This window comes from Theropithecus gelada, chromosome 3, assembly GCF_003255815.1.
Source record: "Theropithecus gelada isolate Dixy chromosome 3, Tgel_1.0, whole genome shotgun sequence".
Classification (NCBI taxonomy): domain Eukaryota; kingdom Metazoa; phylum Chordata; class Mammalia; order Primates; family Cercopithecidae; genus Theropithecus; species Theropithecus gelada.
The window spans coordinates 161,382,466-161,398,457 of record NC_037670.1 but is presented as its reverse complement, the minus strand read 5'-3'; the positions used below and the strand labels follow the sequence as shown (position 1 = coordinate 161,398,457).

Below are 15,992 nucleotides of genomic sequence, written 5' to 3'. Positions count from 1 at the left end.
CCCTCCTAACAGATGAAAGAGTAAGAGAATAGATGAAAGTGGGCACCTACGTGTAGTACTTCTCCTTCCCCTTTTGAGTAAGGCTAAGACTATATTGCCTGGCAAATTATCCAGAATGTTACTTAGTTTCATGAGGTATATTATTCTTCATCTTTTTTCATTTATCTTTTACATAGGGTCAAGTAAAAATAGAAAACTACTAAATCCATCCCTAATATGAGAAAAAACAGTCTGTTTAAATCATATGCGATGTTTAGCTGGCTACAATTTCTTTTAACATGTATGATATGCGTAAACAAGTCTTGTCTCTTTAAAAGTGCATGTGTTTGAGATTAATTAGATTCAGCTTAAACAAAATATTACCATATACCTATAAGCATGGCCTAGAGTAAATTTTGCTCAGGCTTAGATAAAATATTGGTTTCGAAAGTGGAAACATTTATCAGAAAGGAAGTTTTATTTTCAAAGAAAAATTTTACCTAGAAAGAGTTTCTTTGAGCTATTTCAGGACAGAATAACTTGGTATTTTGAAACCAACAGAAGAAGCAGATTGGGATAGTAGGAAACTTGGAACTCTTAGCAGACTACTAGCATAAAATATCATTAAATAAATATTTATTGAGCTCTGCTATGTGCCAAGAATAGAGGCAGGCATCAAATTCAATGCTGAGAAGAAGGAAGGCGAGGAGGAGGGGAAAAGAAGAGAAACAAGAGGAAGAGGAGGAGGAGGGTGAAGAGGGGGAGGAGCAGAAGGGAGAGAAGAAAGGGGAGGAGGAAGAAAGGAGGGAATACAAGTCCCGTCCTTATGGAGCAGGTTTCTTTTAATGAAACCGGAGAATATCAAAAGAATCTTGTATAAAGGAGTTGAATATAAGGTATGAGTGTAAGATAAAGAGTAGGTATGTGAAGAGGTTAGATTGTCAAGTTAAATAAGTGGGTTCCATTAGCTTCCATGTGTAAAGCCAGTGTCTAAATAGCTGGAGGGACTAGACCAATATTCAAACAGTATCGATTTTCCTAAAGGCAGAGGATAGAGAAAACACCTCAGAGGAATACTAAGAACCTCTTAGGACTTCCCTTACTTCTCAAATAGGAACAAGTATACTCTGTCTGCTATTGGTAAAACAAAAAAGATTTATGGTGTTTCATTTAAAGGTTATTTAGGGGTCAGTATGGTCTTGCATAAAATGGTCTTTCAACTAGGTTTTCAGTTTTTCAACTTAGTTTCAACATAGCCATGGCTGCTGAAGGTTAGAAGATGATGTGAGAAAGAGAAGTGGAAAGTAAACAGCCCTGTAATACTTTTTCCTCTCCTCTTCTTGAATTTACACGCTCAGAGAAATAGAATAGTTGTCCAAACTTGGAAAACAAACCACTTAAATCTTTCAGGAGAGAGAAGTTAAAGGTTTTTTTGTCTGAATTTTAAAAATCCTGTAAAATATATATTCACGGGAAAATAAAGACAGTTAAATTAAAACTGCAAGATGCTAAGAAAGTGCATCTTTTAAGATGCTAAGTACTCTTTTCTAAGTACTGAAATAGGGATATGGTGGGTTAAAGGAAAATGAAAAAGAGAATTAAAATATTCAGAGCATGAGTTCTGTAATCACTTTTAGAAAGTTCTAGAGAGCTTAAGAATATGGAAATGTAAGATTAGAGAAAATACAAAACAAGAATAAAATAATATAATGGCAAAAATAAAAAACTCTCTAATCATCTTCAAGAAGCATGGCAAAACATTTACTGATTTAATGAAAATCACAAAGAAAAATGAATGCTATGGACTATCATTCAGTGCTAAAAAGAAAGGAACTATCAAGCCATGAAAAGACATGGAGGAACCTTAAATGACTTGAATTTACATACCAAGTGAAAGAAAGTTATTACTAAGTGAAAGAATTCATTCTAAAAAAACTGTATGATTCCAATTACATGACAGTCTGTAAAGGCAAACTATAGTGACAATAAAAGAATCAGTGGTTGTCAGGAGTTAAGGCAAAGAGAGAAATAGATGGAAGGGGCACAGAGGATTTTTAGGGCAGTGGAAATACTTTGTATGATGCTACATGCATGCAGTGGTGTCTACATACTGTTATACACTTGTCCAAAATCAGGGAATGCCCAACAACAAGCAGGAACCCTAATGTAAACTGTGGGCTCTGGTGATACTGATATGTCAATGTAGTTCATCAATAGAAACAAATGTGTCACTCTGGTGGGGGACGTCGATAGTGGAAAGGAGCAGGTGTGTATGGGGCCAGAAGGTATATGAAAACTATTCTTCTCAATTTTGCTGTGAAATTAAAACTGGTCTGATAAATAAAGTCTATTTAAAAAAACTACTGCAGCAAGAAAAAAAAGGAGTCTTTCAATAATTATATATAGTAACAGAAAAAATGCTAATTGAATTTTAGATAACTGACATCTTGGTATCAAATTTCATTTTCCCATGTATTAGAAAAATAAAGTAAGAACACTCAGGAGTTTGGGAAAAATAATAATTTTAAAATGTAGTCAAATGTTTACTGCAAGTGAAATGAGTAAGTCACAGTAATTTAATTAAAATATGCAAACCAAACAGGAATGATCTTTAGCAAATCTGACCAATATTTGGTGCAGTGATTTCAATGATCTGGATTCCCAAGTCTTAGGGAATAAACTGAATGAATTTAGAGTCATATAGGAACAGGGGCAATAGCTATTAAAGGAGAAGAGAGCAAGGCTGCCAATAATTGTCAATACTCTAGATTCCATGTCTACTAAAATAACGGAATTAAACCGTACCAGAAAATGTAACAAACCTTACGCACTAAGAAAAATTACAGAGAGGCAAGAGCAATTGTAGCTGAGGAATGGAAGTGCAAAAAAAAAAAAAAAAAAAAAAAAATCCAAGAGGAATGGACCACAGGAACTTGCATTGTGATGAAGAAGCTGGAATAAGCTGGTGAATAGCAAAGGGGAGTCATTTGACAACCTCGGTTTTTTCCCATGAAAATGACCCCTGCGATTCAAATTGAATATTTCAATGATAAGAAAATCTCATTTTATTTGGTTCGAATATGAAAACTTACTAGAAAATAAAGATGGCCGCCTTTTTTTCCTAATGCTAGAAGATAAAAATTATTTGAGTTTTCAGTAAATTCTTACAGAGATAGAAGCCAAGGTATCTCCTTATAAATGAGAGAAATTTAAAGAGGAATGCTAAGGATGTGAATTTCCTGGAGAATGTGTTATGTAACTAACAAACTGCGTGGGAGAGGAGTAATTATCACTTTAATTAATTAGGGCCCTGTTACAGCTCCCTTGTGAAAGATAATCCTTTATTAAAAGTGTCAGTATGTGAAAATATTGACTGATATTGAAATGTAAGAGTGTAAAATTTCAATTAATTGTGGAAAAGAAATTAGCTGGTGTTATCGTTTACCAGTAGACAGTCATGATTGCCAGAAGGTATGGGGGCATACAAATAAGTGATTAGTTAACAGTGGACATGTAAACAGGAACAGAATTATTCCAAGCAGGTTTATCCCTTAGGACATCTAACCTCTTTGGCCTTTTGTTTGTGCATCTGTAATGCAGAAGTTAAGGTTAAGTAATGGCAATTGTTTTGCAGAGGAAGGAAAGAGATATTACAGTATGAAATAGAAGGAGATCAAATAATGACATTTTACCAATACTTAATGTTTTCCTAATCAACAGAAATGTTGCAACATATATATGTTATATAAGCATCAATAAATATTGTATGCCTTGGAAATTTCATACCTGAAAGACTTGCTGAGACTTTTTCCACCTCTGTGCCTAGAAAGAGCTTCATAGTTATGAAGGCTCAAGCACTTTTAAATTCAAAGCCTATAAATTATACTAAGCCAGGAGGTTAGTTGCCAGGAGACAGATTCTAAAACTTCACCTAAGACTGATTCCTTTACCATGAAGTCTGTTTTCATGACTTCATTTTCTGAACACTGACTAGAAGTGAGATTTGCTTCTATTTCATTTTCTTCTCTCTCTCTTTTTCCTTATCAGAATTAGATGCCAAATAATATATTGAGATACCCTCTGAAAGAATTTCTTGTGGTATAGTAAACCAAAACAAAAAAACATTAAAAGCTGATCTTTGACCTTAGATTTGGGAATAATGCCGAAAGCCACATACTCACTCTTAGACCTAGAATAAGTTGTTTAGTGTCAATAAGCCTCGGTTTCAAGATTTAGAAAGAAAAAGGAATAAATTTATCACATAAATTGGGCATGAGGTATAGAAACAATACATGTAAAGAAATGGCATAGGTTCTAAAATTTGGTAAACACTCAAAAAACAGCAGCTGTCATCTCATGGTTTTTTGTTGCCATTATTATTGTCACAGAAGAGTATCTCACCCCAAATTCTGAAATTTCCCCTAATATGGATATAACTAGTCATGGAAAATATCCAGGCAGGCTTATTTTAAAGTAAAGCAAAACTGAGATTGCTTGTTTACTGTTGAATGATACCCAGTTGCCAGAGAGAATAGAAATTAAACCTGTATCATCTACCCCTCCTCCTGCCTTCACTACCTCCATCCTCCGCATAGCACAAAGAAAAATAAAGTCTTTATTATTTAGGCTTACATGTGAAGACATAACTGCCCCCTCCACTGATAAAATCTGATAGAAAAGTAATTTTGAGGATAAAGCAAGAAAACGGTAGGCATGTCTGGGAAACATGCTTTGGCCCTGGGGCTGCTCTTTATCTTCTCCCTAAAATGAAACCAAATGCCCTGATGCTCTCCAAAGAACACAATTAAGTAGAATTTTCTTATCACTTTCTATTTTCATGCTGGTTACGGTAGAAGCTCTTCCCTTTGTAACAGTGCCAAGCAAGGCAGAGTATTAGAAAGTCTTCATCTTGTTCAACAATGTAAAACAGGGTGCGAAATGTATTTTTTTCTTTACCAATCAAATTATTCCGTGCTTATCTTTTATAGAAAGGAAGAAACCTTAGGCTTCAGGTAATTATTTAGCTCACAATCACATTCCTCCTAAAGAGATCCTTGATAGTTAATTAAATAAGAAATAACGGGCTTGTTTTCCAACGTGATTCTGTCTTGTTCATTGGCTTGGCATGAATGAGGAAGTGAGGAATGGCTTATTTGCTTTATTCAAACAGAAGAATCATCAGCATGACTAAGAGTGAACAATAACATCAAGAAAGGTCATCATAACTTTCTTATTCCTAGAGGAGGTATTGTATCCGCCTGTTACTTGGGATCATCATAGTGCAACAACATTTTGCAACAATGACAGTGAAATGTATCAGCATTAACATTTAAGACAATTCTCTGGCTTTCCCTGACTCCTCCACTACAGTTGAGAAAGAAGAGGAAGAAGTCCAGGTGCTTGATCCAGCTACATTAGTAATAAGAATCTACATAGAACACCAGATAGAAGAATGCAGAGAGGAGCTCTGGAATCATGAAGATATATATGATCTGTGAAGATATTAAACTAATGAAAGGAATTTAAGAAGAAAAAAATAAAACAAGAAATAGAAAAGAAATCAAGTACTTATTTCTTAAATAGCTGAGACTGATTTAACTCCAAGGATATATTGTATGCAGATGGGACTGTGTCCCATGTAAACACACAGGTATCTAGGTTTCCTCTACATTGAAAGATATGCTTCTTAATCTATAGCTGTCCTGAATTGTTATTCATTGTTCACACTAGAATTTGCTTAACAAATCAAAAAGTCTCTGGCTACAACAAAGCTCTCCATCCCAGCCCTAATGGAAAACACATATGGTACTATTGGCAGTGACATTTGAGTTATACATCCTATCTTCTTTCCTCTTTGATGCCTTTTACATTCCAATTCATCAATCTGTTATTTAAAATGTAGTCCTGTGATTTCCCACCTCAGTATCATGGAAGGGGCTTGTTGAAAATCTAGATTCCTGGGCCTAACTCCCAGCCTGACTCAACATCTTTACAAGAGGAATAAAGTATCTCAGATAATCCAACCTGTGAATTAATCTCTTTTAAATGACTTCTTAGAAGATAATATTTACATAATTCATAATCTTATTTAAAGCACTATATACCTGGTGACTATGAATATTGACTTTTGAAAAAGTGGGCCCAGTTCTGCCACGAGGTCAATATTCAAGGGTATTTAGGATTCTCAGCCTCAGAAAAGAGAGGTCCTGCTTTTCTGAGCTCAATAAATACAGATAGCTTCAAAAGACTGCCTTGCTACCATAGTTTTTGTTGTGTATTTGCACTGATCTTAAAAATGTAGATCCTCAGTTTTATTGTTGCTGTTACTCATTGTCCGTGTGCTGGAAATTTGAACTTAAACTAGCACTTAGCCTGTGAAGTTGCCTACAACTTCTTTGATACAATAAAATGGAGGGGTACTATTCATATCTATGGGGTGGCACACTATGCAATAAAATAGTAAAATTATTTTGAAAATAGAAAGTGATTTTAAAAATTCCACTTAATTGTGTTATTTGGAAACATCAGGGCATTTGGTTTCTTTTTAAAGATAAGATAAAGATACAAATTTAAGTGAATATTGCCATCATTTATAAAATATGGCCTCTATTCTCACCTCAAATGTATCCCTAACAAGTTCTAGCTGTTACTCTACTACCAGCACCAGATAAAACCATCCAAGTTGCCTAGCATTTTTATAAGTTAACTCCTTTTGTAAATAATTTGTTTTTTAAAATACAAATACCCATGACTTCACCTTCCGAAACACATTGCTATGAATAATAAGGGCCAAAAATGTCATTATTATTATAATGATTAGGCATATAAAAATAACAGGCATATACTGAGCACCTAGTGGGTGCCAGGTGAGGCACCTGGCTGTGAAAGATTAAATGAGATAGAGGATATAAAATCTTCATTAAATTCATCATATTATATCATACCTTTTCATGAGTATTATTATTAGTTTGAGGAAGGGCTAGATTATAAGTGTGAAGCTTATCATTACCTGTTGGTAATAATAATAAATTCCATGAAGAGGAGGCAGAGGAGGAGGAGAATAAAGGGGAAATAAATATATTGGCCAGTAGTTATTTAGCATGTACACCGTACCAGTCATTACACTACACTATGTATATGTACACTCAGCTATGCATATGGATTCTCTCCTTGTGCACTGGGAGGATGAAGAAATGCCTGGGAGAAAGACGGTTGGCAAAACAGCTCTGAGCAGCTATGGAAGCTCTTATGTGGATTTGATTTCAGGGTTTATCCCAGACAGTTGAGAAACACTGAAGAATTTTTAACAGGAGAATGACATGTTCAGATTTGCATTTTAGAAAGGTCACTTTGGCAGTGTGAGGAGTAGCTTGTACTAGAGAAAGACTGGAGAGTGGGAGGCCGGTTCGAAGCATGTGGCTCTGGTGATAGTTCATGTGAGAGGTGCGAAAGGTCTGAAGAGATGCCTGGATGGAAAGAGGGGGATGGATTCTAGGGAAGCCTCTCAGGGAACAGATTTAACCTGGGGACTGATGAGAGGGCAGCGGTGGAATTTGGAGTGAGAAAGAAAGAAGATATGTTTATATCATATCAACCTCACTTCTAGTTTGCCATGTATTTAGGGATTAATAAAAATGTGCAGCTTGAGATGATTATTCACACAATCATGTTAAGTAAGAGTAAAACTTCTGCGTTTCTCATCTAACAAATATCTCCACTCTGTTTTTCTTTCTCATGTGTATGTGTGTGTGTGTATATATATACCTATATATATTATGCATGTGTGTGTGTGTATATATGTATATGTATATATGCATATGTATACATATATATATATCTCCAGCAAGAAAAATGTTTCCATTCTAAAGATAGAAAACTTCCATTTAGAAGTCTTAAAGACTTAAATGTACAAAATATTCTGACTATCCTCCCAGGGATATCTCAGTGGCATCTCTTTGTCTTCCATAAGAACATTTTCATAACAATGTTAAACATGTAAGGATATAAATATCCTTCCCACCCCTTTGCCATAACTGTATACATAGTAAACAACATTTGACATGCCCAGACAACAAATGTATTCTACTAATCTCTTTGCTTAAAAACATATTAATTCAAAGTCCTTCTTGCTTAGGTCCAGTTGAATTTTTGATTGAAATTGAAATTCTCCCTAAGCTTTAAAAAGGATGTCCTTGTCCTATCCAATCCAATGTGCTTCCAGTTATTGAACACCAGAGGGCATCATTCAGTGAAAGCTTGGATTTGGGAGGGAAGAGGGGAGAGGGAAGGGGGCAGAGAGAGAGGCAGGGGGCATGGGGGAAGACAGGGAGAGAAAAAAAAGAGAGACAGAGAGACAGGAGGAATTCCATTACTAATGAAAGAAACTGAGAAAACCGAGTTTTTAGTGTGTACCCTTATCTACCATGAAACATTACCATGGTAACAGCACCAGTTAAGATGATTGTATATTTAGGTCATAGTATAAAAGAAGGAGCTAGAACATGTGAAGAAAAAAAAGAGAAATAAATAAAGTAAGACAAAGATATATAAAGAGTGGAAAGAGGCAAACCAACTGGAACCTACTTCATTCTTTGCTAATAGCAGTTTACAAAGTAACATTATACTTTTCAAAGCACATGTGGATAGTAAATACTAATTAAAATTAAATGGAGCCATTGAAATTCAGAATCCTAAGTGCCAACAATCTTATAGAAAAAGAGAACTCATTTAGCATGAAAGAATGAAGAGACAACTAGACTGGGACTGGGATGTGTGTGTTCTTATGCAGTTCTTGGTTAGCTGTGTCACCTTGAAAAAGTCTCTTGATCTGCTTCCTATCATGAGCTCAGCTGAATGGTATCAAACTTATCTTTTATCACTTTGCATCAGACAAAAGAACTTCTGTTTAGTAATGTCTTAGTATTGTTGAGAGGTGAAAATGGCATCTGCCAAAATTTTGGTGCCCTTGTTTACCTCTGACAGAGGCAATCACTGACTAAACAAAACAAGCACATGCCAACTAAGAACCTACTCAGCTCTGCATCTTCTTTGCTTGAGGTTTAGGGGATCTAACAAAAACATGCAAAGTTGAATTAACAGATGGGGAGAACATCATTGAACTTCTGAATGCCACACTTTTGTTTTCCCCAAACACAGGGAAAACAAGTGCCACAGCTATTTATAGAGAGCCAATCGACACACTATAAGAACTAAGACTGTGGAGTCCAACAAGCTTGTGTTTGAATCCAGGGGCTGCAACTTACTAGCTGTATCGTCTTGGGTCATTATCAGACCCCTCTGAATGCTGGTTTCTTCCTGTGGAAAATAACATCTACTACATAGGATTGTTGCAGTGATAAAATGAGAAAATTGATTGCTGTATTAACTCATTCAACAAAGATCTAATATGTTTCTTAGGTATGCCTGGCTGTATTTTAAGTCAGAGTCTAAAGCAACTGACAAAACAGAAAATATCATATGGGAAAATGCTTAGAATAATGCCAAGGACTTAGAACATATTCAGCAAAAATACCTGTCTAAGGAAAGACTTGCATCTCTTTCCCCACACACCACCTCCACCACATAGGCCAGCTGAGCTGTGGGACATGCAATCAGTACACTTCTGCCATTTATCTTAAATGAGAGAAGTCCTGACGCCTGCTCAATGAACCAAAGGTGGGCATAGTGGGTGCAGGAAACAAAAGCGGGTTGTTAGTAGTCACAAGGTAGACATTGGTGGTATTCGATACATAGGAGTCTATTGAGAACTATGCCACAGGGAGTCCATGTCATAAAATCTCAAGCAAGTCAAATATAAGTTTAAATAAGGAAAACAGTTCTTCAAGAGAACTGTGTGGCAAAATGTTTCTGTCAGCCTCTATCCTATTGAGTAAAGTGGGAAAAGTTTAAGGCAGGATTGAGAATGGTGTCTGGGTGGTCATGTGAGGATAATAGAAGGGGTTCGCTCACATATGCATAGTCTAAACAAAGACTGACATCAGTGATGGAGTTTGAATCCAGCACAATTATTGATATACCCACAGATTCTTGCCCTCATTTGTCTCTGGTCCATTCCCTCTTCATTTCCTTTTTATTCTAATTTCTCCTCTTCTCCCTCTTTTGTCCTTGCTTTAAATTTACTCATTGTTGCGGGTCAGAGAGACATATGACTCCTAATTAGCCAACCTAGCTTCCATTGAAGACAGGTCATTCATGCTTTTTGTGCCTTCCCCACCTGCCAGCAGACTGGGACTGTTGTTTTCTTTGGACTTCTGAAACCACCCATTCCTATTGGCCCTGGGAATGGCTGCTCTGGAATTGGAATTGCAATTGGAAAATTGTCCAGTAAAGACACATCCGGATGCTTGACTACATGGACTTTCTGGGCAATGAAGGGGATAGGGCCAATTTAGAGCAATATAGTTTTTTTGTTTGTTTTTTGACATGAAGACAACAGTCTCAGCCTCCCAAAATTGAGCGACTGTGGGAACTCACTCCAAAGGGACTTTTACTGGTATTTGACCTGCTAGTTCTTTCCACATCTGTCTCTGAAGTTAGTTGAGAGCTGAAAACATGCCCTTTGGGTTCCCTTTTACTGGAACTATGACAGTATTCAAATATGCCTATTTGCTCACTCCAGTTTGCCTCCAGGCACCCTCAAGCACCCTTCTGCAAACAAACATCCTCTTTATTTTATAGGAAAACGAAGCATCTTTCAGGCAGTCTAGCTCTGGGAATTTGGAGTCCCAAAACTTTCCCCCATTCCCATCCCACCTCATTCACAGAACTTTATTTTAAAATGGTAAACAAATTTGACTGGAGTTCTCACCTCTTTTTAGGGTCAGCTTAAATTTTTTAAGTTTTAATTGGCATTATTGTCTAGCCCAGAAAAACAAATAGAGTCAATAGGAAGTTGCTTATCTATTGTATTGCTGCAACCTAGAACACATTATTGATAATAGTAATAACAATAACAATTCACCTGGCATTAATTTATTACTTCTGAGTCCTCAGCTGCCAAGCCTGCAAAGCTGGGACATTGTTGGCACAAAATTCTTCCATTCGTTTGACAAGTCTCAAAAGTCCACTTTCTGAACTGCAGCCGACTACAGTTCCCAGCTTAAAATTGTCTCTTGGCCAAGTCAACTGTTTTTACTTCTGTGATCATCAGTGCCTTTATTATTACCTCCCCAATAATGGCACAGGTATGCCTGTTTGTGGCTTGTGTTTAAAGATATCATCATCTCTATTTTTTTCTTATCAATGAAAATGCGTATATTTCCTATCATATGGTTCCACATTTTTATCGATTGCTCACAAATTGCAATGCGCGGCCTTTGCCGCACAATCCCGAGTTCATTACTCTGGAGTTTATTAAAAGCTTCATTTTGAGAGCCCCCTCAATCGGAAACGACAGGATTGTCAGAAGCGAAGAGAAGCGCTGGCGCATCCCAGCACCAGGCATCGAACTTCCCTGGGCAGGATGGAGAAAAGCTGCCGCCCGCGGGTGGGCTGCTGGCGGGGACGCCCAGCGGCGGGGCGGGGCGAGACAGGGGCGGTCTGCAGCGCTGCAGCCGCAGGAGCCCTCAGGGCTCCGCAAGCCCGGCCGGTTTTCCCCAGAGTCTCTCACCCCCCGTGCCTAACCCAGTTCCAGTTTTCAGAAGGCCTTTAGGGTTGTCCCGAGGTTTCTCTCTGGAGTCTAGGTTGACTCCCCTCTCCACCCTCTGAGCCCTCCTTGGGCCATGGCCATGACCCTGGCGGTGGCTGCAGGCGCCCCGAGCTGTGGAGCAGGGGCTGCGCGCCAGAGCTCTGGAGGGCGTGTGGCAGAGCGTGGGGACTGGTCGTTGTGTGCTTGTGTCTCTGGCTGCGTGTACTAGGGGAAGGGCAAATCACACGGCTGCCACATACCCACTGCCACCCAGCGCTAAGAAAAGAGCAGGAAAAACAAAACAAACAAAAAAGAAAAGAAGAAAGGGAAATAGAAAGTCAATGTGGGGGATTCCGGAGCTTGAGGAGTGGGAGGCGCCGCATTCTTCTTGGCTCGCGGCGCTGGGGCTGGAAGACTTGGAGCCCTGGGTGGCCGCCGTCACAGACGTGCTGTGGCGGTGAACTCACCTAAGGATGCGGGAGGGCGGTCTGGGTGAAATGTCCACCGACAGTTCTGCTGGCTTTACGCGTTTACCTCCAATTCTCTGCTCTCCTCCAGCCTCTCTGCCCCTGGCGACCCTCCCTGCTGGTATTTCCGTATATGCAAGAGCCTTGACAACATCGCCAGGGACTGGCGGGTCGGTGGACTCTGCCTGGGACAATTTTGTGTCTCGGGGCAACCTCGAGGTCGGCGATGAGCAGGAAGATAGAGAAAGGGATGCGGGTGCTGGAGGCCGACGGAGGCAAAGGGTGTGCCGCCGTGTGTGTTCTTAATTATGGGGAATTTTCACCTCTCCCGGAGGAGTCTCTACTTACCCCGTGAGGGGCCCCAGGGGCGCCCGGCAGCGCGCATAGGTGGAATTTCTGCGCGTCTACCGGTACCAGGCATGGACCTCACCTGTCCGGGTCCGAGAGCTACAAGTTAGGGGCGATTGCCTGGGACCTCAGGTGCGGACTGCAAGGGACATTCTTGGGGGGAGGGGGGAGGCGTACAGCGGTCCCCAATCTACGACCCCGGGGACTACCGGGGCGGTTCAGGACCCGTTGTGAGTTAGGTGGCAAAGCCCAGGCACAGTCTGGTACCTCATGAGCTTCGGGCTGAGACCTTGTCCCCTAGCCACGGCGGACAGTCTAGCTCCTGCGAGGGGCTAAAATAGAATAGGATTGCAGAATGCTTTCCTCTCCTTTGTCTTGGGACCCTTTCCCCCATTCTTAATGCTTCTCCTCCTTGGCCATGACCCGGAGACCGCAATGGGAAACCTCTCCAGCGCCCGAGGGCTGCTTCGAAAGCGGAGCCGGGGGACAGCCTGGAGCCCGGGCGAGCCGGGCCTCCATCCCACACGCACAGAAGACGCGGTCAGACCCCAGCAGGAAGGAACCCGAGGGGCGGGAGGGACGAAGCTCTCCTTGTCTTGTCCATGGCCGCATCTGGAGTGGGTGGCGGGAGGGGGGGCGGCAACAGTAGAGGGAATGGGGGGCTGTTGGGAACGATGCCGGGACAGCGCGGCTCCGAGGCTGCTTTCGCCACATTCGGCTGGACTCAGTGACCCTCGGAATCGTAGGGGTACCCCGCCCCGCGCTGTGCCTCATTTGCCCCTTCCTTCCATACCCGCCATCACTGCCCCCAACCCTCCAAGCCCCAGGATCCAAAGTTTCCGTTTGAGAATCTGCACGTGGGGAGGACCTCCCTCCAATTCCCCCAAGCCCCGACCCCTGAGCGTCCGGTTTGGGGGGATATGAAGGGAGAGACCCCCTGGTGCCAGGGTCCTCGGAGTGGGTAAGCGGAGAGCTGCACAGCGCGGGGCCCTTACCTGTCGCTGGTTTCGCTCCAGTTGCCTCCCCGGCTGCGAGGTGGTGGAGGCTTGAAGGAGCGAGGAGCCCTTTGTGGGTTCAGGGCCGATCCGCCCGGGCTGGAGCTGCGCACCGGTTAGAGTCCGAGGCCAGCCGCCGGTTCTCTTTCTCCCTTGATCTTGCAAAAGAAAAGGAAAAGATTAGTTGATGCCGAGACACTGGAGGGGTGGGGCGGGAGAGGCGGGAGAGGCGGGAGAGAACCGACCCAAAGGCTCTGGCGAGAGCTGCGGGGCTGGCGCGCTTGCAGGCAGAGTCACGCACCCCACACTCGTCTCAGCCGCTTGGCTAGTCTGTGACCTGTTCGTGGTTTAGACTGGAGTTAAATTGACGCTTCCCCCGCCCTCCACGCCAAACCACTAAAGGAGAAGCAAACAAGACTTTCAAACCTGGCTTTCACGAAGAGCCTGGAGACCAAAATAGAACGGAGACCTGGATGCCTCGGCGAGCTGGGTTGGATTCATTTCTTCACCAAAGTGCTTGGGGAAGTAGGAATTAGTTTTGGGGAGGCAACACCTATTCCAGTATCTCGGCGATTTCCTGGTGAAATCTGCGATTGCCAGGCTCTGGCCAACCGGCAGCCTGGAGCGTGTGAGTGTGTGTGTGTGTGTGTGTGTGTGTGTGTGTGCGCCCGCGCGCGCTCCCTAGGTCTTTGCGCCCGGGCTCCTTTAGTACAGCAGGAGAGCGTGTCTGTATTCGTGCGTATGTGTTCGATTAGCTGCAATGGACGGACAGTTTCTGGAGAGAACATTTACAATTTTCTTTCAGTATGACAGGATTAGTTGCTGTTGAAGGCTCTCCCCCAATGAAATCTTCTGTGCTCTCTGATTTGGCGGTTCTTCTGAGCAAATATGACAGCCTTTTCTCCAGGCTCTTTTTCGCTCCTCTCCATTTCCATCCCCAGAGCCCAGCTCTCCATCTGCAATTTCTACATCAGAACCACCCCCAACCCCGAGTCCCTTCCCTGCAAGTATGTGAGTGCTACAAAGGTGACATGGCATATTGGGAAGAACGCAGTATTGCCTTTTGATTGTCGGAGATACTTAAGCTCAGTTTATTCAGGTGGGAAAATGTTAGACTAAATCCCCTATGCTTTGTAAATATATAATTGTACTGAACTATTCACATATTGTTTATTTCTTTGGAGCGTTGACAAATGTATTCGAAGGAGAAGTAATTTTTTTTCTCTTATTTTAAACATGAGACAGTGACCATGTTTTCTTCACCTAATGGGCAGTAGACTACAGAATACACACACACACACACACACACAAATATATATATATATACAGAATATATATATATGTACACACACATACACACAGAATATATATATATATATGTTTGATGCCTCAGGGAATTTGTGATCTCCATGAAAAAAAATTAGGATGCAAACTTTCTGTGTTCAGACCTGCCTCTGATGTTTATTCCTTTATTTTAATGAGAAATTTCTTCCAATAATTGTATCCATTAGTTTTTAGATACTAACCTCATTTGACAAAAGTACAATGATAGGATTCTAAAGTGTAGCTGAGGCCAAAACTTGCTTTTGTAAAGGCATATGTGTATGTGACTATAACATCGATATATTATATATTACATAGGCTTTATTTTCTCTCATCCAACTTCAATCAAATAAAGAGCAAGAAGTGGAAACTTTAAATTAAATAGCCCAGAATTGGACATATCACTTTTTGGGTCACAGGGATAGCCAAAGAGCAAGTTAAAGATACATTGATATAATATAATATAGTCAATTAAGTTGTTAAGTTCTTGATGTCCAGGGCTTTGCTAGGTATTAAAGGGCATCCAGAATAGCAAAATCCACCGCTCCTGTGTTTTTATAGGCTTCTATTCCTATTGACAAGAAAAGACACTTCATATGAAACATCTATGTAACAGTTGACAATCTAATGATTAATTTTATAGCAATGTAAATTTATTGATAAATGGAAATGCTGTAGCTGAAAGCTTCTGCCCTTTTTGTTAACTCATAGCTATCACCAAGTAGGACCTGACACAAAGTTGATTTTGCTTGATTGAAGTCATCCTAAAATATAGCTTTATAATACTGTGTCTCTGCCTTCAACCTCCATACTCACATCCCACCATCACTGGGTGATTATAAGATACCTGTGAGAAAATCAAAACAGCCCTGCTAAGTCTTGTTCTTAGCCTCTCCCAGCATTTGTTCCACTACATTAAATATCTGATTTTGTCATTTCTCCTCTCTTAGACACTCTTTTCAGAATGAATTCACATTTTCCTTTTTTACTCCATTATTTCTGTCTACTGAGCCTCCATAAACCCATGAAGCTGCTTGAGTCTTTTGGAACACTCACAGACACACACCCATGAAAGCAAAATAGTGAGGAGAAATAGATCCCTGATGAGCAACAGACAGGAAAACCCAGTGATTTGTTACTCTTTTGTTCCTTTACATCATTAAGAACACTAAGCCCCCTTTTACTAATAAAACTACACATTCCAAATTAAGCAACAAAATAAATAATCAATGA

The 15,992-nt window shown here is 40.6% G+C and overlaps 1 protein-coding gene across 6 annotated transcripts in view; it reads right to left on the bottom strand.

The window, feature by feature from the left end:
* Positions 1-14,238, bottom strand: part of CHRM2 (cholinergic receptor muscarinic 2) — a 153,197-nt gene extending 138,959 nt beyond the window's left edge. For 2 of the 6 annotated variants that reach the window (XM_025379869.1, XM_025379873.1), the window contains exons 1-2: positions 13,863-14,238; positions 13,437-13,594 (exon numbers count right to left, since the gene is read on the bottom strand). The gene's annotated coding sequence lies outside the window, so the exon portion shown is untranslated. Of the gene's footprint in view, positions 1-13,436; positions 13,595-13,681; positions 13,771-13,862 lie in introns of those variants that run through there. The other 4 variants (XM_025379874.1, XM_025379872.1, XM_025379870.1 and 1 more) reach the window with 2 other exon arrangements.
* Positions 14,239-15,992: the final 1,754 nt, after the last annotated feature.